The 22,261-nt window shown below is 39.5% G+C and overlaps 1 protein-coding gene and 1 pseudogene across 2 annotated transcripts in view; one reads left to right on the top strand and one right to left on the bottom strand.

Moving 5' to 3' along the window:
• Positions 1-22,261, top strand: part of RNF24 (ring finger protein 24) — a 142,449-nt gene that overhangs the window by 76,097 nt on the left and 44,091 nt on the right. The gene's annotated exons all lie outside the window — the stretch shown is intronic.
• Positions 9,335-10,929, bottom strand: LOC309816517 (histone RNA hairpin-binding protein-like; annotated as a pseudogene). Its single transcript has one exon. The product of its transcript is annotated as a histone RNA hairpin-binding protein-like (transcript).

Raw genomic sequence — 22,261 nt, 5'->3', positions numbered from 1 at the left:
AATCTCCCAGAGATCTCCATCTCAACACCAGCACCCAGCTTCAGTCAATGACCAGCAAGCTACAGTGCTGGTCACCCTATGCCAAGCAACTAGCAAGGCAGGAACACAACCCCACCCATTAGCAGAGAGGCTACCTAAAAACATAATAAGGCCACAGGCACCCCAAAACATACCACCAGACGTGGACCTGTCCACCAGAAAGACAAGATCGAGCCTCAACCACCAGAACACAGGCATTAGTCGCCCCCACCAGGAAGCCTACACAACCTACTGAAACAACCTTAGCCACGGGGGACAGACACCAAAAACAACGGGAACTACGAATCTGCAGCCTGCAAAAAGGAGACCCCAAACACAGTAACATAAGCAAAATGAGAAGGCAGAAAAACACACATCAGGTGAAGGAGCAAGATAAAACCCTACCAGACCTAACAAATGAAGAGGTAATAGGCAGTCTACCTGAAAAAGAATTCAGAATAATGATAGTAAAGCTGATCCAAGATTCTATTTCCAAGATCCAAAATCTTGGAAATAGAATAGACAAAATGCAAGAAACAGTTAACAAGGACCTAGAAGAACTAAAGATGAATCAAGCATCGATTAAAAACACAATAAATGAAATGAAAAATACTCTAGATGGGATCAATAGCAGAATAACTGAGGCAGAAGAACGGATAAGTGAGGTGGAAGATAAAATAGTGGAAATAACTGCTGCAGAGCAAAATAAAGAAAAACGAATGAAAACAGAGGACAGTCTCAGAGACCTCTGGGACAACATTAAACGCACCAACATTCGAATTATAGGGGTTCCAGAAGAAGAAGAGAAAAAGAAAGGGACTGAGAAAATATTTGAAGAGATTATAGTTGAAAACTTCCCTAATATGGGAAAGGAAATAGTTAATCAAGTCCAGGAAGCACAGAGAGTCCCATACAGGATAAATCCAAGGAGAAATACGCCAAGAAACATATTAATCAAACTATCAAAAATTAAATACAAAGAAAACATATTAAAAGCAGAAAGGGAAAAACAACAAATAACACACAAGGGAATCCCCATCAGGTTAACAGCTGATCTTTCAGCAGAAACTCTGCAAGCCAGAAGGGACTGGCAGGACATATTTAAAGTGATGAAGGAGAGAAATCTGCAACCAAGATTACTCTACGCAGCAAGGATCTAATTCAGATTTGATGGAGAAATTAAAACTTTTACAGACAAGCAAAAGCTGAGAGAGTTTAACACCACCAAAACAGCTTTACAACAAACACTAAAGGAACTTCTCTAGGCAAGAAACACAACAGAAGGAAAATACCTACAATAATGAACCCAAAACAATTAAGAAAATGGGAATAGGAACATACATATCGATAATTACCTTAAATGTATATGGACTAAATGCTCCCACCAAAAGACACAGACCGGCTGAATGGATACAAAAACAAGACCCATATATATGCTGTCTACAAGAGACCCACTTCAGACCTAGAGACACATACAGACTGAAAGTAAGGGGATGGAAAAAGATATTCCATGCAAATGGAAACCAAAAGAAAGCTGGAGTAGCAATTCTCATATCAGATAAAAGAGACTTTAAAATAAAGACAACTAGAGGAGACAAAGAAGGAAACTACATAATGATCAAGGGATCAATCCAAGAAGAAGATATAACAATTGTAAATATTTATGCACCCAACATAGGAGCACCTCAATACATAAGGCAAATACTAACAGCCATAAAAGGGGAAATCGACAGTAATACATTCATAGTAGGGGACTTTAGCACCCCACTTTCACCAATGGACAGATCATCCAAAATGAAAATAAATATGGAAACACAAGCTTTAAATGATACATTAAACAAGATGGACCTAATTGATATTTATAGGACATTCCATCCAAAAACAACAGAATACACATTTTTCTCAAGTGCTCATGGAACATTCTCCAGGATAGATCATATCTTGGGTCACAAATCAGGCCCTGATAAATTTAAGAAAATTGAAATTGTATCAAGTATCTTTTCCGACCACAATGCTATGAGACTAGATATCTATTACAGGAAAAGATCTGTAAAAAATACAAACACATGGAGGCTAAACAATGCACTACTTAATAATGAAGTGATCACTGAAGAAATCAAAGAGGAAATTTTAAAATACCTAGAAACAAATGACAATGGAGACATGACGACCCAAAACCTATGGGATGCAGCAAAAGCAGTTCTAAGAGGGAAGTTTATAGGAATACAATCCCACCTTACGAAACAGGAAACATCTCGAATAAACAACCTAACCTTGTACCTAAAGCAATTAGAGAAAGAAGAACAAAAACACCCCAAAGTTAGCAGAAGGAAAGAAATCATAAAAATCAGATCAGAAATAAATGGAGAAGAAATGAAGGAAACGATAGCAAAGATCAATAAAACTAAAAGCTGGTTCTTTGAGAAGATAAACAAAATTGATAAACCATTAGCCAGACTCATCAGGAAAAAAAGGGAGAAGACTCAAATCAATATAATTAGAAATGAAAAAGGAGAAGTAACAACTGACATTGCAGAAATACAAAAGATCATGAGAGATTACTACAAGCAACTCTATGCCAATAAAATGGACAACCTGGAAGAAATGGACAAATTCTTAGAAATGCACAACCTGCCAAGACTGAATCAGGAAGAAATAGAAAATATGAACAGACCAATCACAAACACTGAAATTGAAACTGTGATAAAAAATCTTCCAACGAACAAAAGCCCAGGACCAGATGGCTTCAGAGGTGACTTCTATCAAACATTTAGAGAAGAGCTAGCACCTATCCTTCTCAAACTCTTCCAAAATATAGCAGAGGGAGGAACACTCCCAAACTCATTCTACGAGGCCACCATCACCTTGATACCATAACCAGACAAGGATGTCACAAAGAAAGAAAACTACAGGCCAATATCACTGATGAACATAGATGCAAAAATCCTCAACAAAATACTAGCAAACAGAATCCAACAGCACATTAAAAGGATCATACACCATGATCAAGTGGGGTTTATTCCAGGAATGCAAGGATTCTTCAATATATGCAAATCAATCAACGTGATACACCATATTAACAAGTTGAAGGAGAAAAACCATATGATCATCTCAATAGATGCAGAGAAAGCTTTTGACAAAATTCAACATCCATTTATGATAAAAACCCTGCAGAAAGTAGGCATAGAGGGAACTTTCCTCAACATAATAAAGGCCATATATGACAAACCCACAGCCAACATTGTCCTCAATGGTGAAAAACTGAAACCATTTCCACTAAGATCAAGAACAAGACAAGGCTGCCCACTCTCACCACACTTATTCAACATAGTTTTGGAAGTTTTAGCCACAGCAATCAGAGAAGAAAAGGAAATAAAAGGAATCCAAATCGGAAAAGAAGAAGTAAAGCTGTCACTGTTTGCAGATGACATGATACTATACATAGAGAATCCTAAAGATGCTACCAGAAAACTACAAGAGCTAATCAATGAATTTGGTAAAGTAGCAGGATACAAAATTAATGCACAGAAATCTCTGGCATTCCTATATACTAATGATGAAAAATGTGAAAGTGAAATCAAGAAAACACTCCCATTTACCACTGCAACAAAAAGAATAAAATATCTAGGAATAAACCTACCTAAGGAGACAAAAGACCTGTATGCAGAAAATTATAAGACACTGATGAAAGAAATTAAAGATGATACAAATAGATAGAGAGATATACCATGTTCTTGGATTGGAATAATCAACATTGTGAAAATGACTCTACTACCCAAAGGAATCTACAGATTCAATGCAATGCCTATCAAACTACCACTGGCATTTTTCACAGAACTAGAACAAAAAATTTCACAATTTGTATGGAAACACAAAATAACCTGAATAGCCAAAGCAATCTTGAGAACGAAAAATGGAGCTGGAGGAATCAGGCTCCCTGACTTCAGACTATACTACAAAGCTACAGTACTCAAGACAGTATGGTACTGGCACAAAAACAGAAAGATAGATCAATGGAACAGGATAGAAAGCCCAGAGATAAACCCACGCACATATGGTCACCTTATCTTTGATAAAGGAGGCAGGAATGTACAGTGGAGAAAGGACAGTCTCTTCAGTAAGTGGTGCTGGGAAAACTGGACAGGGACATGTAAAAGCATGAGATTAGATCACTCCCTAACACCATACACAAAAATAAGCTCAAAATGGATTAAAGACCTAAATGTAAGGCCAGAAACTATCAAACTCTTAGAGGAAAACATAGGCAGAACACTCTATGACATAAATCACAGCAAGATCCTTTTTGACCCACCTCCTAGAGAAATGGAAATAAAGACAAAAATAAACCCATGCGACCTAATGAAACTTAAAAGCTTTTGCACAGCAAAGGAAACCATAAACAAGACCAAAAGGCAACCCTTAGAATGGGAGAAAATATTTGCAAATGAAGCAACTGACAAAGGATTAATCTCCAAAATTTATAAGCAGCTCATGTAGCTCAATAACAAAAAAAACAAAAAACCCAATCCAAAAATGGGCAGAAGAACTAAATAGACATTTCTCCACAGAAGATATACAGACTGCCAACACATGAAAGGATGTTCAACGTCTTTAATCATTAGAGAAATGCAAATCAAAGCTACAATGAGATATCATCTCACACCAGTCAGAATGGCCGTCATCAAAAAATCTAGAAACAGGGCCTCCCTGGTGGCGCAGTGGTTGAGAGTCCGCCTGCCGATGCAGGGGATACGGGTTCGTGCCCCGGTCTGGGAGGATCCCATATGCCGCGGAGCAGCTGGGCCCGTGAGCCATGGCTGCTGGGCCTGCGCATCCGGAGCCTGTGCTCCGCAACGGGGGAGGCCACAACAGTGAGAGGCCCGCATACCGCAAAAAAAAAAAAAAAAAAAAAAAAAAAACTAGAAACAATAAATGCTGGAGAGGGTGTGGAAAAAAGGGAACACTCTTGCACTGCTGGTGGGCATGTGAATTGGTACAGCCACTATGGAGAAGAGCATGGAGGTTCCTTAAAAAACTACAAATAGAACTACCATATGACCCAGCAATCCCACTACTGGGCATATACCCTGAGAAAGCCATAATTCAAAAAGAGTCATGTACCAAAATGTTCATAGCAGCCCTATTTACAATAGCCCGGAGATGGAAACAACCTAAGTGTCCATCATCAGATGAATGGATAAAGAAGATGTTGCACATATATATAATGGAATATTACTCAGCCATAAAAAGAAACAAAATTGAGCTATTTGTAATGAGGTGGATGGACCTAGAGCCTGTCATACAGAGTGAAGTAAGTCAGAAAGAGAAAGACAAATACCGTATGCTAACACATATATATGGAATTTTAAAAAAAATGTCATGAAGAACCTAGGGGTAAAACGGGAATAAAGACACAGACCTACTTGAGAATGGACTTGAAGATATGGGGAGGGGCAAGTGTAAGCTGTGACAAAGCGAAAGAGAGGCATGGACATGTATACACTACCAAACGTGAGGTAGATAGATAGTGGGAAGCAGCCGCAGAGCGCGGGGAGATCAGCTCGGTGCTTTGTGACCGCCTGGAGGGGTGGGATGGGGAGGGTGGGAGGGAGGGAGATGCATGAGGGAAGGGATGTGGGAACGGATGTATTTGTATGACTGATTCACTTTGTTATAAAGCAGAAACTAATAAAAAAAATTTTTTTTAAAAAGAATAGAAAGCACCTATGGTCAACTAATCTATGACAAAGGAGGCAAGGCCATAAAATGGAGAAAAAGCAGTCTCTTCAATAAGTGGTGCTGGGAAAAGTGGACAGCTACATGTAAAAGGATGAAATTAGAACACTCCCTAACACCATACACAAAAATAAACTCAAAATGGAGTTTATTTTTTGCATTTAAAGAGCTAAATGTAAGGCCAGACACTATAAAACTCTTAGAGGAAAACATAGGCAGAACACTCTTTGACATAAATCACAGCAAGATCTTTTTTGATCCACCTCCTAGAGTAATGGAAATAAAAACAAAAAACAAATGAGACCTAATGAAACTTAAACTTTGCCAAGCAAAGGAAACTACAAACAAGACAAAAAGAAAACCCTCAGAATGGGAGAAAATCAATGGACAAAGGATTAATCTCCAAAATATGTGAACAGCTCATGCAGCTCAATATTAAAAAAGCAAACAACCCAATCCAAAAATGGACAGAAGACCTAAATAGACATTTCTCCAAAGAAGACATACAGATGGCCAAGAAGCACATGAAAAGCTGCTCACCATCACTAATTATTAGAGAAATGCAAATCAAAACTACAATGAGGTATCACCTCACACCAGTTAGAATGGGCATCATCAAAATCTACAAACAACAAATGCTGAAGAGGGTGTGGATGAAAGGGAACCCTCTTGCACTGTTGGTGGGAATGTAAATTGATACAGCCACTGTGGAGAACAGTATGGAGGTTCCTTAAAGAACTAAAAATAGAATTACCATATGACCCAGCAATCCCACTACTGGGCATATACCTGGAGAAAACCATAATTCAAATAGACACATGCACCCAATGTTTATTGCAGCACTATTTACAGTAGCCAGGTCATGGAAGCAACCTAAATGCCCATTGACAGACAAATGGATAAAAAAGATGTGGTACATATATACAATGGAATATTACTCAGCCATAAAAAGGAACGAAATTGGTTCATTTGTAGAGACGTGGATGGATCTAGAGACTGTCATACAGAGTGAAGTAAGTCAGAAAGAGAAAAACAAATATCGTATATTAACATGTATATGTGGAACCTAGAAGAATGGTGCAGATGAACTGGTTTGCAGGGCAGAGAGAGAGACACAGATGTAGAGAACAAACGTAGGGATGCCAAGGGGGGAAAGTGGCTGGGGGGGATGGTGGTGGTGGGATGAATTGGGAGATTGGGATTGACATATATACACTAATATGTATAAAATAGATAACTAATAAGAACCTGCTGTATAAAAATATAAATAAAATAAAATTCAAAAATTCAAAAAAAATAAAATTGGGCAGGGAATTCCCTGGTGGTCCAGTGGTAAAGAATCCACCTTCCAATGCAGGGGAGATGGGTTCGATTCCCTGGTCGGGGAACTAAGATCCCACATGCCACGGGGCAACTAAGCCTGTGCACCTCAACTAGAAAGCCTGTGGTGCTGCAAACTACAGAGCCCACGCGCTCTTGAGCCCGTGCACCACAACGAAGAGCCCCCATGCCGCAATAAAAGATCCTACATGCCACAACTAAGACCCAACGCAGCCAAAAATGACTAAATAAATAAATTAAATATTTTTAAAAATGAAATAAAATTGGGCAAAGGATTCGAATATTTCAACAAAGATAATATGCAACTGGCCAGTATGCACATGAAAAGATGCTCAGTATCACTAATCATTAATGAAATGCAAATTAAAAACCACAGTGAGGTACCACTTCACATTCACTAGGATGGCTGAAATCAAAAAGGTAACAAGTTTGGAGAGGATGTGGAGAAATTCAAACCCTCATACACTGCCTCTGAGATTGTAAAATTGTGCAGCCACTTTAGAAAACAGTCTGGCTGTTCCTCAAAAGGTTAAACATTAAGTTACCATATGACCCAGCAACTTCACTCCTAGTTATATACCCAAGAGAAGTGAAAAAATATGTCCACACAAAAAGTTTCACATGAATGTTCATAGCAGCTGAGCATTATTATAACTTTATTATTTATAATAGCCAAAAAATGGAAACAATCCAAGTGTCTAGTCAACTGGTAAGTGAATAAAGACACAGTTTATCCATAAAATGGAATACTATTTGTCAATAAAAGGAAACAAAGTACTAATATAGGCTATAATGTGGATGAACACTGAAGACATTATGCTAAATGAAAGAAACCAGACACAAAATACCATGTATTGTGATTCCACTTACATAAAATGTCCAGAAAAGGCAAATCTTTAGAGACGAAGTGGATTAGTAGTTGCCTCGGGCTGGGGGTTGGAATAGGGAATGACAGCTAATGAGTACAGTTTCCTTTTGGGGATGATAAAAATGATCTGAAAGTGGATTATGGAGATGATTGCACAACTCAAAATTTACCAAAAATCATTGAATTACACTTAAAATAAGGTACACTGAAAATGAATTTTAGGTACATAAACTATATCTCAAAAAAGCTAATAGGAACAAAAAAGGGGATGGGAAGATACCGGAAACTGAAACTTCTAGATTATTGCAAGAAGGCTTCTGCAGAGCCTCAAGAACATGGCCTTTGGGACAATATCATAAGGCACTGAAATGTGGTTTTGGGGTGGGGTTTTTTTTGAATTTTATTTATTTTTTATACAGCAGGTTCTTATTAGTTATCTATTTTATACATATTAGTGTATATATGTCAATCCCAATCTCCCAATTCATCCCACCACCACCACCACCCCCGCTTTCCCCCCTTGGTGTCCATATGTTTCTTCTCTACATCTGTGTCTCTATTTCTGCCCTGCAAACCAGTTCATCCATACCATTTTTCTAGATTCCACATATGTGCATTAATATATTTGTTTGAAATGTGGTTTTTGAGAGAAGTTTTCATTTGATCGTGTATATACTTGGTAAGTTTATATTGTTACTTAATCTTTCATTTAATAAATGTATTCTCAGCACATCCTAGTTGCTGGGAATGCCACAATGATCAAAACATCACAGATTTTGTCATCTCGGAGTTTCTGTTATATAGTTGAGATGAAAAACAATAAAATCGTAATTAAATTTTTAATTACAACCTTTGATAATGAGGGGTTTTTTTTGGATTGGCTAACCTGCATTAAAGGGTTTTTCTATTTTTTTTTTTTGGCAACATAGTTAAAGAAGGTCCTTTTTATTTTTGCAATGTCATTCCATACAAAAGCAATAGAAACACAACAGTCTTAACAAGAAGTTTACAATTGAATATTTGAACAGAAAATCTGTACACATTATCATTCACAACAATTTTACATGGTAAATTAACTGATTGTAAAAAAAAATGTTCTTTCTAAATGCTTCTGCTTTCTAAACTCTTGGAAATGGTATAGGTAGAAGGCCTACTTAGTGCTACTTACAAATACCAAATTAAGACTGTATAACTTACATAAACCCCATTAATTTACCAGCTCAATTTAATATCTCACTATTCAGTTCTCTGTATGATGAAAAAAAACAATCTTGACATACTGACAAACAGCCCCCTAACCCTTTCCATAAATATATTAAAGGTATCTGATTATGAGAACACTCACTCAGATACCAGTAAAGAAATCCCAGTGAACATACGCTTAAACCCAAACCAGCCATCTGACAAGTAGCAATTTAATGTCTAAAATACTTGTGGAAATCCAGTTACGGTACACTTGTCAGGTTGACTTCAAGGATGCGGGAGATTAAGCAATTAAGATTGTTGCAAGATTGCTTCAAGTTCAATTTTCCTCGGACTTAGTTCCATTTACAGTTTAAAACATGCAGAATACACTCCCTATACATAAAATTAACGTTTCTTAAGAAAATAAGGCAAGAACAACAATTCACCATGAGACTGTACACTATTAACAGAAACCTCCAGTTACAAACGCAGGATGCATGCTTGGCGGCCAACTCCCACCTGGGGAGGCAGCGCTGCTCCCAGTGGCCTCCAGGTGGCGCCATTTAGCTCATGGCTGAGAAGTCTTTCAAGGGTTCAGTTAAACAGGCTTTCAAGTCAAACTCATCCTCTGCCGGGCAGCCCACGTTTCTAACTTTCGTGGGTGTGCCACAGTACATATCGAAGTTATCCTGAGAGCTCGTCTGGGACTCAGAGCTGCTCTCCGCAGATTCCATCTCAATCTCCCCGAGGTCAACAGGACGTATTTCTTGCAAATCACATCCTTCTTCCGCTGGAGGATTCCAAAAATGCAGAGCCACCTTCCAGAGTTTGATCTGCTGATCCCATGATCGTGGACTATACTTCTTGAATTTGTTGGGGGTTTGGGGATGAATGCCAGGCTGTCGAAGGTGCCTTGGGACTTCTTTAATATAGCAATCGTAGGCGATGGTGTTCTTCCCATAGTCGATCTGCTTCTGTCTCCTCATCAGGACACTTTCATCGGTCTCCAACTCAGCTGGCAATGCTGACATAGACTCCTTTGAATCCGAATTTCCTGATTATGATTTTCTCTCCCTTCCAAAGTCATTTATGAGGAGTTTCCTTTTATATCTTGCAATTTCGTTGTTAACTCTAGTCCTCATTTCATCTTCTTCAACTGCACTTGCCCAGTCTGAACATCTAGAATGGGGCTTAGGGCCTTTGGGAGTGGTAAAGCTATCGGGTCTGTGGTCGCCCGGCGTCCTCGTGGGGCCCTCGGCGTCCTCGGACTTCCAGCGCCTCCCCTTGGCCGTGCTCTTGTGTCCCAGGCTCCATCTCGCAGCGGGCGGCTGGCTGTCGTGGCCGTCGCGGCGAGTCCCGCACCCGGGGGACTTCGCGGCCGGCAGGCCATGGCGACACAGCGGGCGGGGTCGCGGGGGCCTGGGGTCTGGCGGTGGCGGTGGCGGCAGTGGAGACTTCCTCTCCGCGCGACGCTCACGAACTCTGTTATTTTTTTTTTTTTACTGGTGATTTTTTATCTTTGTTGGAGTATAATAGCTTCACAATGCTGTGTTAGTTTCTGCTTTATAACAAAGTGAATCAGCTATACATATACATACATGCCCATATCTCCTCCTTCTTGCATCTCCCTCCCACCCTCCCTATCCCACCCCTCTAGGTGGTCACAAACACCGAGTTATCTCCCTGTGCTATGCAGTTGCTTCCCACTACCTATCTGTTTTACATTTGGTAGTGTATATATGTCCATGCCACTCTCTCACTTCCCCTAGCTTACCCATCCCCCTCCCCGTGTCCTCAAGTCCATTCTCTACGTCTGCGTCTTTATTCCTGTCCTGCCCCTAGGTTCTTCAGAACCTTTTTTTTTTTTTGGATTGCATATATATGTGTTAGCATACGGTATTTGTTTTTCTCTTTCTGACTTCACTCTGTATGACAGACTCTAGATCCATCCACCTCACTATAAATAACTCAATTTCGTTTCTTTTATGGCTGAGTAATATTCCATTGTATATATGTGCCACATTTTCTTTATCCATTCATCTTTCAATGGGCACTTAGGTTGCTTCCATGTCCTGGCTATTGTAAATAGAGTTGCAATGAACATTGTGGTACCTGACTCCTTTTCAATTATGGTTTTCAGGGTATATGCCAGTACTGGGATTGCTGGGTCGTATGGTAGTTCTATTTTTAGTTTTCTAAGGAACCTCCATGCTGTTCTCCATAGTGGCTGTATCAATTTACATTCCCACCAACAGTGCAAGAGGGTTCCCTTTCCTCCACACCCTCTCCAGCATTTATTGTTTGTAGATTTTTTGATGATGGCCATTCTGACCAGTGTGAGATGATATCTCATTGTAGTTTTGATTTGCATTTCTCTAATGATTAGTGATGCTGAGCATCCTTCCGTGTATTTGTTGGCAATCTGTATATCTTCTTTGGATAAAGGTCTATGTAGGTCTTCTGCCCATTTTTGGATTGGGTTGTGTTTTTTTTTTTTTTGATATTGAGCTACATGAGCTGCTTGGAAATTCTGGAGATTAATCCTCTGCCAGTAGCTTCATTTGCAAATATTTTCTCCCATTCTGAGGGTAGTCTTTTGGTCTTGTTTAGGTTTTCCTTTGCTGTGCAAAAGCTTTTAAGTTTCATTAGGTCCCATTTGTTTATTTTTGTTTTTATTTCCATTTCTGTAGGAGGTGGGTCAGAAAGGATCTTGCTGTGATTTATGTCATAGAGTGTTCTGCCTGTGTTCTCCTTGAAGAGTTTGATAGTGTCTGGCCTTACATTTAGGTCTTTAATCCATTCTGAGTTTATTTTTGTGTATGGTGTTAGGGAGTGTTCTAATTTCAGTCTTTTACATATAGCTGTCCAATTTTCACAGCACCACTTATTGAAGAAGCTGTCTTTTCTCCATTGTATATTCTTGCCTCCTTTATAAAAAATAAGGTGACCATATGTGCATGGGTTTATCTCTGGGCTTTCTATCCTGTTCCATTGATCTATATTTCTGTTTTTGTGCCAGTACCATACTGTCTTGATTACTGTAGCTTTGTAGTATAGTCTGAAGTCTAGGAGCCTGATTCCTCCAGCTCCGTTTTTCTTTCTCAAGATTGCTTTGGCTATTCAGGGTCTTTTGTGTTTTCATACAAATTGAAATTTTTTGTTCTAGTTCTGTGAAAAATGCCATTGGTGGCTAGTTGGATAGGGATTGCCTTGAGTCTGTAGATTGCTTTGGGTGGTATAGTCATTTTCACAATGTTTATTCTTCCAGTCCAAGAACATGGTATATCCCTCAATCTTATCATCTTTAATTTCTTTCATCAGTGTCTTATAGTTTTCTGCATACAGGTCTTTTGTCTCCTTAGGTAGGTTTATTCCTAGATATTTTATTCTTTTTATTGCAGTGGTAAATGGGAGTGTTCCCTTAATTTCTCTTTCAGATTTTTCATCATTAGTGTAGAGGAATGCAAGAGATTTCTGTGCATTAATTTTGTATCCTGCTACTTTACCATATTCATTGATTAGCTCTTGTAGTTTTCTGGTAGCATCTTTAGGATTCTCTATGTCTACTATGATGTCATCTGCAAACAGTGACAGCTTTACTTCTTTTCCTATTTGGATTCCTTTTATTTCTTTTTCTTCTCTGATTGCCATGGCTAAAACTTTGAAAACTATGTTGAATAATAGTGGTGAGAGTGGACAACCTTGTCTTGTTCCTGGTCTTAGAGGAAATGGTTTCAGATTTTCAACATTGAGAACGATGTTGGCTGTGGGTTTGTCATATATGGCCTTTATTATGTTGAGGAAAGTTCCCTCTATGCCTACTTTCTGCAGGGTTTTTATCATAAATGGGTGTTGAATTTTGTCAAAAGCTTTCTCTGCATCTATTGAGATGATCATATGGTTTTTATTCAATTTGTTAATATGGTTTATCACATTGATTTGCGTATATTAAAGAATCCTTTCATTCCTGGGATAAATCCCACTTGATCATGGTGTATGATCCTTTTAATGTGCTGTTGGATTCTGTTTGCTAGTATTTTGTTGAGGATTTTTGCATCTATGTTCATCAGTGATATTGGCCTGTAGTTTTCTTTCTGTGTAACATCTTTGTCTAGTTTTGGTATCAGAGTGATGGTGGCCTTGTAGAATGAGTTTGGGAGTGTTCCTCCCTCTGCTATATTTTGGAAGAGTTTGAGAAGGATAGGTATTAGCTCTCTTCTAACTGTTAGAATTCATATGTGAAGCCATCTGGTCCTGGGCTTATGTTTGTTGGAAGATATTTAATCACAGTCTCAATTTCAGTGCTTGTGATTGGTCTGTTTATATTTTCTATTTCTTCCTGGTTCAGTCTCGGAAGGTTGTGCTTTTCTAAGAATTTGTCCATTTCTTCCAGGTTGTCCATTTTATTGGCATATACTTGCTTGCAGTAATCTCTCCTTATCCTTTGTATTTCTGCAGTGTCAGTTGTTACTTCTCCTTTTTCATTTCTAATTCTATTAGTTTGAGTCTTCTCCCTTTTTTTCTTGATGAGTCTGGCTAATGGTTTACCAATTTTGTTTATCTTCTCAAAGAATCAGCTTTTAGTTTTATTGATCTTTGCTGTTGTTTCCTTCATTTCTTTTTTATTTATTTTTGAGCTGATTTTTATGATTTCTTTCCTTCTGCTAACTTTGGGGGTTTTTTGTTCGTCGTTCCCTAATTGCTTTAGGTATAAGATTAGGTTGTTTATTTGAGACGTTTCTTGTTTCTTGAGGTAGGATTGTATTGCTATAAACTTCGCTCTTAAAACTGCTTTTGCTGCATCCCATAGGTTTCGAGTTGTCGTGTTTTCATTGTCATTTGTTTCTAGGTATTTTTTTATTTCCTCTTTGATTTCTTCAGTGAGCTCTTGGTTATTTAGTAGTGCTGTTTAGCCTCCATGTGTTTGTATTTTTTACAGATTTTTTCCTGTAATTGATACCTAGTCTCATAGCATTGTGGTCAGAAAAGATACTTGATACGATTTTAATTTTCTTAAATTTACCAAGGCTTGATTTGTGACCCAAGATATGATCTATCCTGGAGAATGTTCCATGAGCACTTGTGAAGTGTATTCTGTTGTTTATGCATGGAATGTCCTGTAAATATCAATTAAGTCCATCTTGTTTAATGTATCATTTAAAGCTTGTGTTTCCTTATTTATTTTCATTTTGGATGATCTGACCATTGGTGAAAGTGGGGTGTTAAAGTCCCCTACTATGATTCTGTTACTGTCGATTTCCCCTTTTATGGCTGTTAGCATTTGCCTTATGTATTGAGGTGTTCCTATGTTGGGTGCATAAATATTTACAATTGTTATATCTTCTCTTGGATTGGTCCCTTGATGATTATGTAGTGTCCTTCTTTGTCTCTTGTAATAGTCTTTATTTTAAAGTCTGTTTTGTCTGATATGAGAATTGCTACTCCAGCTTTCTTTTGATTTCCACTTGCATGGAATATCTTTTTCCATCCCCTCACTTTCAGTGTGTATGTGGCCCTAGGTCTGAAGTGGGTCTCTTGTAGACAGCATATATACGGGTCTTGTTTTTGTATCCATTCAGCCAGTCTCTGTCTTTTGGTTGGAGCATTTAGTCCATTTACATTTAAGGTAGTTATCGATATGTATGTTCCTATTACCATTTTAATTGTTTTGGGTTTGTTATTGTAGGTCTTTTCCTTCTCTTGAGTTTCCTGCCTAAAGAAGTTCCTTTAGCATTTGTTTTAAAGCTGGCTTGGTGGTGCTGAATCCTCTTAGCTTTTGCTTGTCTATAAAGGTTTTAATTTCTTTGTCGAATCTGAATGAGATCCTTGCTGGGTAGAGTAATCTTGGTTGTAGGTTTTTCCCTTTCATCACTTTAAATATGTCCTGCCACTCCCTTCTGGCTTGCAGAGTTTGTGCTGCAAGATCAGCTGTTAACCTTTTGGGGATTCCCTCGTATGTTTTTGTTTGTTTGTTTGTTTTGCAGTACGCGGGCCTCTCACTATTGTGGCCTCTCCCGTTGCAGAGCACAGGCTCCGGACGTGCAGGCTCAGCGGGCATGGCTCACGGGCCCAGCCGCTCCGCGGCATCTGGGATCCTCCCAGACCAGGGCACGAACCCATGTCCCCAACATCAGCAGGCGGACTCTCAACCACTGCGCCACCAGGGAAGCCCTCTTGTACGTTATTTGTTGCTTTTCTGTTGTTGCTTTTAATATTTTTTCTTTGTATTTAATTTTTGATAGTTCGATTAATATGTGTCTTGGCGTGTTTCTCCTTGGATTTATCCTGTATGGGACTCTCTGCACTTCCTGGACTTGAATGACTATTTCCTTTCCCATATTATGGAAGTTTTCAACTATTATCTCTTCAAATATTTTCTCAGTCCCTTTCTTTTTCTCTTCTTCTTCTGGGACCCCTAAAATACGAATGTTGGTGTATTTAATGTTGTCCCAGAGGTCTCTGAGACTGTCCTCAATTCTTTTCATTCTTTTTTCTTTATTCTGCTCTGCAGTAGTTATTTCCACTATTTTATCTTCCAGGTCACTTATCCGTTCTTCTGCCTCAGGTATTCTGTTATTGGTTCCTTCTACAAAATTTTTAATTTCATTTATTATGTTGTTCATCATTGTTTGTTTGCTCTTTAGTTCCTCTAGGTCCTTGTCAATCATTTCTTGTATTTTCTCCATTCTATTTCCAAGATTTTGGATATCTTTACTATCATTACTCTGAATTCTTTTGCAGGTTGACTGCCTACTTCCTTTTCAGTTGTTTGGTCTGGTGGGTTTTTACCTTGCTCCTTCCACTGCTGTGTGTTTCTCTGTCTTCTCATTTTGCTTACCTTACTGTGTTTGGGGTCTCCTTTCTCAGCATGCATGTTCTTAGTTCCCGTTGTTTTTGGTGTCTGTCCCCAGTGGCTAAGGTTGTTTCAGTGGGTTGTGTAGGCATTCTGGTGGAGGAGACTGGTGCCTGTGTTCTGGTGGATGAGGCTGGATCTTGTCTTTCTGGTGGGCAGGACCGCGTCTGGTGGTGTGTTTTGGGGTGTCTGTGACCTTATTATGATTTTAGGCAGCCTCTGTGCTAATGGGTGGGGCTGTGTTCCTGTCTTGCTAGTTGTTTGGCATAGGGTGTCCAGCATTGTAGCTTGCTGGTCGTTGAGTGGAGCTGGGTCTTAGCGTTGAGATGGAGATCTCTGGGGGATCTTTTGCCATTTGATATTACATGGAGCCGGGAGGTCTCTGTTGGACCAATGTCCTGAACTCGGTTCTCCCAACTCAGAGGCACAAGCATGACACCTGGCTGGAGCACCAAGACCCTGTCAGCCACACAGCTCAGAAATAATGGAGAAAAAGAAAGAGGGAGAGAGAGAGAGAGAGAGGGAGGGAGGGAGGGAGGGAAAGAAAGAAAGGTAATAATAAAATAACATTAAAATTAAAAATTAAAAAATAATTTTAAAAAATTAAGAAGTAATAAAAAGAAAAAAAAAGAAAGAAGAGAGCAACCAAACCGAAAAACAAATCTACCAATGATAACAAGCGCTAAAAACACTACAAAAAAAAAAAAAAAAAAAACAGACAGACAGAACCCTAGGACAAATGGTAAAAGCAAAGCTATACAGACAAAATCACACAAAGAAGCATACACATACACACTCACAAAAAGAGAAAAAGGAAAACAAAATATATATATATATATATATATATATATATATATCTGTATATATAAAAAGAAGGAAGAGAGCAACCAAATCAATAAACAAATCTACCAGTGATAATAAAGTCTAAATACTAAAAACTAAGATAAACATAAATCCAGAAACAGATTAGATGCAGAAAGCAAACCCCAAGTCTACAGTTGCTCCCAAAATCCACTGCCTCAATTTTGGGATGATTCGTTGTCTATTCAAGTATTCCAGAGGTGCAGGGTACATCAAGTTGATTGTGGAGATTTAATCCGCTGCTCCTGAGGCTGCTCAAAGAGATTTCCCTTTCTCTTCTTTGTTCACACAGCTCCTGGGGTTCAGCTTTGGATTTGGCCCTGTCTCTGCGTGTAGGTCGCCTACAGGATGGGGTTAAAGTAGCAGCTGATTAGGGGGCTCTGGCTCACTCAGGCCAGGGGGTGGGAGGGGTATGGAATGCGGGGTGAGCCTGCAGTGGCAGAGGCTGGCATGATGTTGCAACAGCCTGAGCCGTGCTGTGTGTTCTCCTGGGGAAGTTGTCCCTGGATCACGGAACCCTGGCAGTGGCGGGCTGCACAGGCTCCTGGGATGGGAGGTGTGGATAGTGACCTGTGCTTGCACACAGGCTTCTTGGTGGCTGCAGCAGCAGCCTTAGCATTTCATGCCCGTCTCTGGTGTCCACTCTGATAGCCACAGCTTGCACCCATCTCTGGAGCTCGTTTAGGCGGTGCTCTGAATCCCCTCTCCTCGTGCACCCCGAAAGAATGGTCTCTTGCCTCTTAGGCAGTTCCAGACTTTTTCCTGGACTCCCTACTGGCTAGCTGTGGCGCATTAGCCCCCTTCAGGCTGTGTTTACACAGCCAACTCCAGTCTTCTCCCTGGGATCCAACCTCCGAAGCCCAAGCCTCAGCTCCCAGCCCCGACCCATCCCGGCAGGGGAGCAGACAGGCCTCTCAGGCTGGTGAGTGCTGGTCAGCACCAATCCTCTGTGCAGAAATCTCTCCGCTTTGCCCTCTGCACCGCTATTGCTGTGCTCTCCTCCGTGGCTCCGAAGCCTTCCCCCACCATCCCCTGTCTCCGCCAGTGAAGGAGCTTCCTAGTGTGTGGAAACTTTTCCTCCTTCACAGCTCCCTCCCAGAGGTGCAGGTCCTGTCCCTATTCTTTTGTCTCTGTTTTTTCTTTTTTCCTTTGCCCTACCCAGGTATGTGGGGAGTTTCTTGCCTTTTGGGAAGTCAGGTCTTCTGCCAGCTTTCAGTAGGTGTTCTGTAGGAGTTGTTCCACATGTAGATGTATTTCTGATGTATTTGTGGAAAGGAAGGTGATCTCCACGTCTTACTCCTCTGCCATCTTGAAGGTCTCTCATAAGGAGAGGTTTTGATTTGATAAATCTTTTTTTCTCTTTTAATAGAACCAAGGGTAAAACTTCTTAAAATAAGTTGAACATTAGAAAGTTCCCAAATTTGTTAATGTGCCCAGTTGTTTTTTTTTTTTTTGGCCTCACTGTGTGTCTTGTGGGATCTTAGTTCCCCGACCAGGGATTGAACCTGGGCCCATGGCAGTGAAAGAGCTGAGTCCTAACCACTAAACCACCAGGGAATTCCCATTAATGTGCCCAGTTCTAACTGTATGTTTCCCAAGTTTGCTTTTAGAAACCCAGAGTGCATCCCTCTATATACACATAATTTTGAAACGGTTGTTAAATTCCTGGATCTAACATAGGGCAGGCCACAGCAGCCTATTTTTATTATAGGTGAACCTTGAAGAAAGGCCTTGCATGTTTTCTTAGGTCAGACTCCCAAGGCAATAGAAACAAAAGCAAAAATAAACAAATGGGACCTAATCAAACTTATAAGCTTTTGCACAGCAAAGGAAACCATAAACAAAATGAAAAGACAACCTAACGGAATGGGAGAAAATACTTACAAACTATGCAACCGACAAGGGCTTAAGTTCCAAAATATACACAGTTCATGCAACTCAATATCAGAAACACAAACAACCCAATCAAAAAACGGGCAGAAGACCTAAACAGACATTTCTCCAAAGAAGACATACGGATGGCCCACAGGCACATGAAAAGATGTTCAGCATCACTAATTATTAGAGAAATACAAATCAAAAGTACAGTGAGGTATCTCCTCTCAGCAATCAGAATAGACATCATTAAAAAGTCTACAGGGACTTCCCTGGTGGTCCAGTGGTTAAGAATCCACCTTCCAATGCAAGGGACGTGGGTTTGATCCCTGATTGGGGAGATAAGATCCCACATGCCACGGGGCAACTGAGCACACATGCCACAACTACAGAGCCCACGCGCTCTAGAGCCCGTGTGGCCCAACTAGAGAGAAGCTCATGCGCTGCAATGAAGAGCCCACGTGCCACAACAAAAGAGCCCATGTGCTGCAACTAAGACCCAATGCAGCCAAAAATAAATAAATAAATATTTTTTAAAAAATAAAAAGTCTACAAATAACAAACACTGGAGAGGTTGTGGAGAAAAGAGAACCCTCCTACACTGTTGGCCAGAATGTAAATTGGTGCAGGAACTATGAGACGGTCCTCAAAAAACTAAAAATAGAACTACTGTATGACCCAGCAATCCCACTCCTGAGCATATATCTGGAGAAAACTCTAATTCAAAAAGATACATGCACCCCAATGTTCATTGAGAACCCTCCTACACTGTTGGCCAGAATGTAAATTGGTGCAGGAACTATGAGACGGTCCTCAAAAAACTAAAAATAGAACTACTGTATGACCCAGCAATCCCACTCCTGAGCATATATCTGGAGAAAACTCTAATTCAAAAAGATACATGCACCCCAATGTTCATTGCAGCACTATTTACAATAGCCAAGACATGGAACCAACCTAAATGTCCATCAACAGAGGAATGGATAAAGAAGATGTGGTATATATATATATACAGTGGAATACTACTCAGCCATAAAAAAAGGAGTGAAATAATGCCATTTTCAGCAATGTGATGGACCTAGAGATTCTCATACTAAGTGAAGTAAGCCAGAAAGAGAAAGACAAATACCATATGATGTTACTTATATGTGGAATCTAAAATATGATACAAATGAATTTATTTACAAAACAACAGACTCACAGACATAGAAAACAAACTTATGGTTACCCAAGGAGAAAGGGGGTGAGGGAGGGATAAATCAGGAGTTTGGAACTAGCAGATAAAAACTACTATATATAAAATAGATAAACAACAAGGTCCTACACTATAACACAGGGAACTGTATTTAATATCCTATAATAAACCATAATAGAAAAGAATATGAAAAAGTATATATATATATACATTTATATATATATATATATATATATATATATATATATACACACTCATACAGAAGATAGAAGTGGAAAAGGAAAAAAAAGAATTTTCTCCTTTTTTCTGGGAAAATTCCAAACCTAGACAGAATTCTGAAGTGAGCATGTCATGTGAGACTTCTCCCCTTCTCTGAACACATTTTTCTTGTTTCTTTCTTTACTACAGACCTGGCACCCAGTGCCTTGTTGAATTAGACTGAAGTGCACAGTGGTGTGCTTGATGTAATGTGGCCAACAACCTCTTCCAGTAGATAATGCTAACCAGGAAGGGAGATGAATTTGCCCTGTCAGGCCTCTTCTTAGTGTGTTCTGTATGGACTGCCTCCCTCCTAGAGTAAATACATCAACTTAAAAGAGGAACATAGAAGACTGCAGATGAAAAAAGAGACAGTAATATACATGCTGTGAGCATTTGCAGACAGCATCACATAGATAATATAAGAGCTGAAGTCACGTTTTAAGAGATCTGAAAAGTATTCCAGAGAAGTTGGATGAAGTAACAAAATAAAGCATAAAGCTCTAAGAAAGAGGGAAATAATGCTAAAGATACAAAAATGGAGGATAACTTGAGAATTCACAGAACATACTTGAAGAGAAGAAAAAAATTTTAATAGGGAATGAAATAAAAGAAGCCAGATAAATGAATGAGAATGTTTAAACAGGTTCCAGGTATTGATCATGTTATGTGTATGTCATTTCATGTTTCCTATGAACAGATGTATAGGACAATAGACACAGAGGGTTTTTCCATGATTATATGAAAGTAAAAGGTGAAAATAAAAAAAGAACAACGGTGTGAATGAAAGAGGCTGTATGTATCCACTTGCTTTATCTTCCCTTCTGGCTTAATGTAGGAACCCACCTGGGCTAGGCTGAGAGCTTGGACTTGTGTTTCCTTGGCCAAAGAAGACTGGCACATATCAGCAGATGTCTCACCATAAAAGGGGCTTCACCACTCCAGTGTTTGTTTTATATATATATAAATTTGTTTATTTATTTTTGGCTGTGTTGAGTCTTCGTTGCTGCGTGCAGGCTTTCTCTAGTTTTGCGGCAAGCGGGGGCTGCTCTTCGTTGCGGTGCACAGGCTTCTCATTGTGGTGGCTTCTCTTGTGGCAGAGCACGGGCTCTAGGAGTGCAGGCTTCAGTAGTTGTGGCGCATGGGCTCAGTAGTTGTGGCTCGCAGGCTCTAGAGCACAGGCTCAGTAGTTGTGGAGCATGGGCTTAGTTGCTCTGTGGCATGTAGGATCTTCCCAGACCAGGGCTCGAACCTGTGTCCCCTGCATTGGCAGGCAGATTCTTAACCACTGAGACACCAGGGAAGTCCCACCATTCCAGTCTTGAGCACCTTGGAGTTCCTGCTTTCCCTTAGATTTTGACTGGGGCAAAATATGGTGAGTGAATCAAGCTACACGTTTCCTCTGCTGAAGGCTTTAAAAAAATAATAGGTAGAAAGTGTTCCACTGAAGAAAGACTTAAAAATGGAAAGGAACACCCAGGACATGGTGAAATGTTCTTCCATGAAAACAATAACAACACCTGAATAGGATAACCAGGAATTTTGTGTAGAAAGAAGTATCCAAAAATTAACCATAAAATTGATATATTCAAAGATGAAGTTAATGATCTTTAGGAGACACCAGCTGTAGATAATAGAATAACTAGGACAAGCTAGGAATATAACGTGAATTTATATAGCTGTTTGTTAAGAGTCTCTCACCTACTGAGAGACTAAAAGCTAAACACAGAAGAGTACATACTGTGTGATTCCATTTGAATATGAAATTCTAGAATAAGGAAGATTAATCTGTAATGATGGAAATCAGATCAGTGGTTAGGAGTGGTGATTAACTGCAAAGGGGTACAGGGAATTCTCTGGGGATAAAGAAATGGTCTGTATCTTGATTAGGATGGTGGTAACAAGGGTATATTCATTTGTCCAAACTCTTTGACCTATACACATAGGTGCATTTTTAATGTAAATTTATGTCTCCGTTTTTTTTTAAAGATTAACAAAGTCTAAGATAATTTTTTCTTAGCAAGTTTTTCTTGGATGTCTTGTATTAATAAGAAATATATGGTTATTAATG

The sequence above is a fragment of the Mesoplodon mirus genome (assembly GCF_964341445.2).
Source record: "Mesoplodon mirus genome assembly, chromosome: 15".
NCBI lineage: Eukaryota > Metazoa > Chordata > Mammalia > Artiodactyla > Ziphiidae > Mesoplodon > Mesoplodon mirus.
The sequence above is the reverse complement of the archived record's forward strand: the minus strand, read 5'-3'. Positions and strand labels throughout refer to the sequence as shown.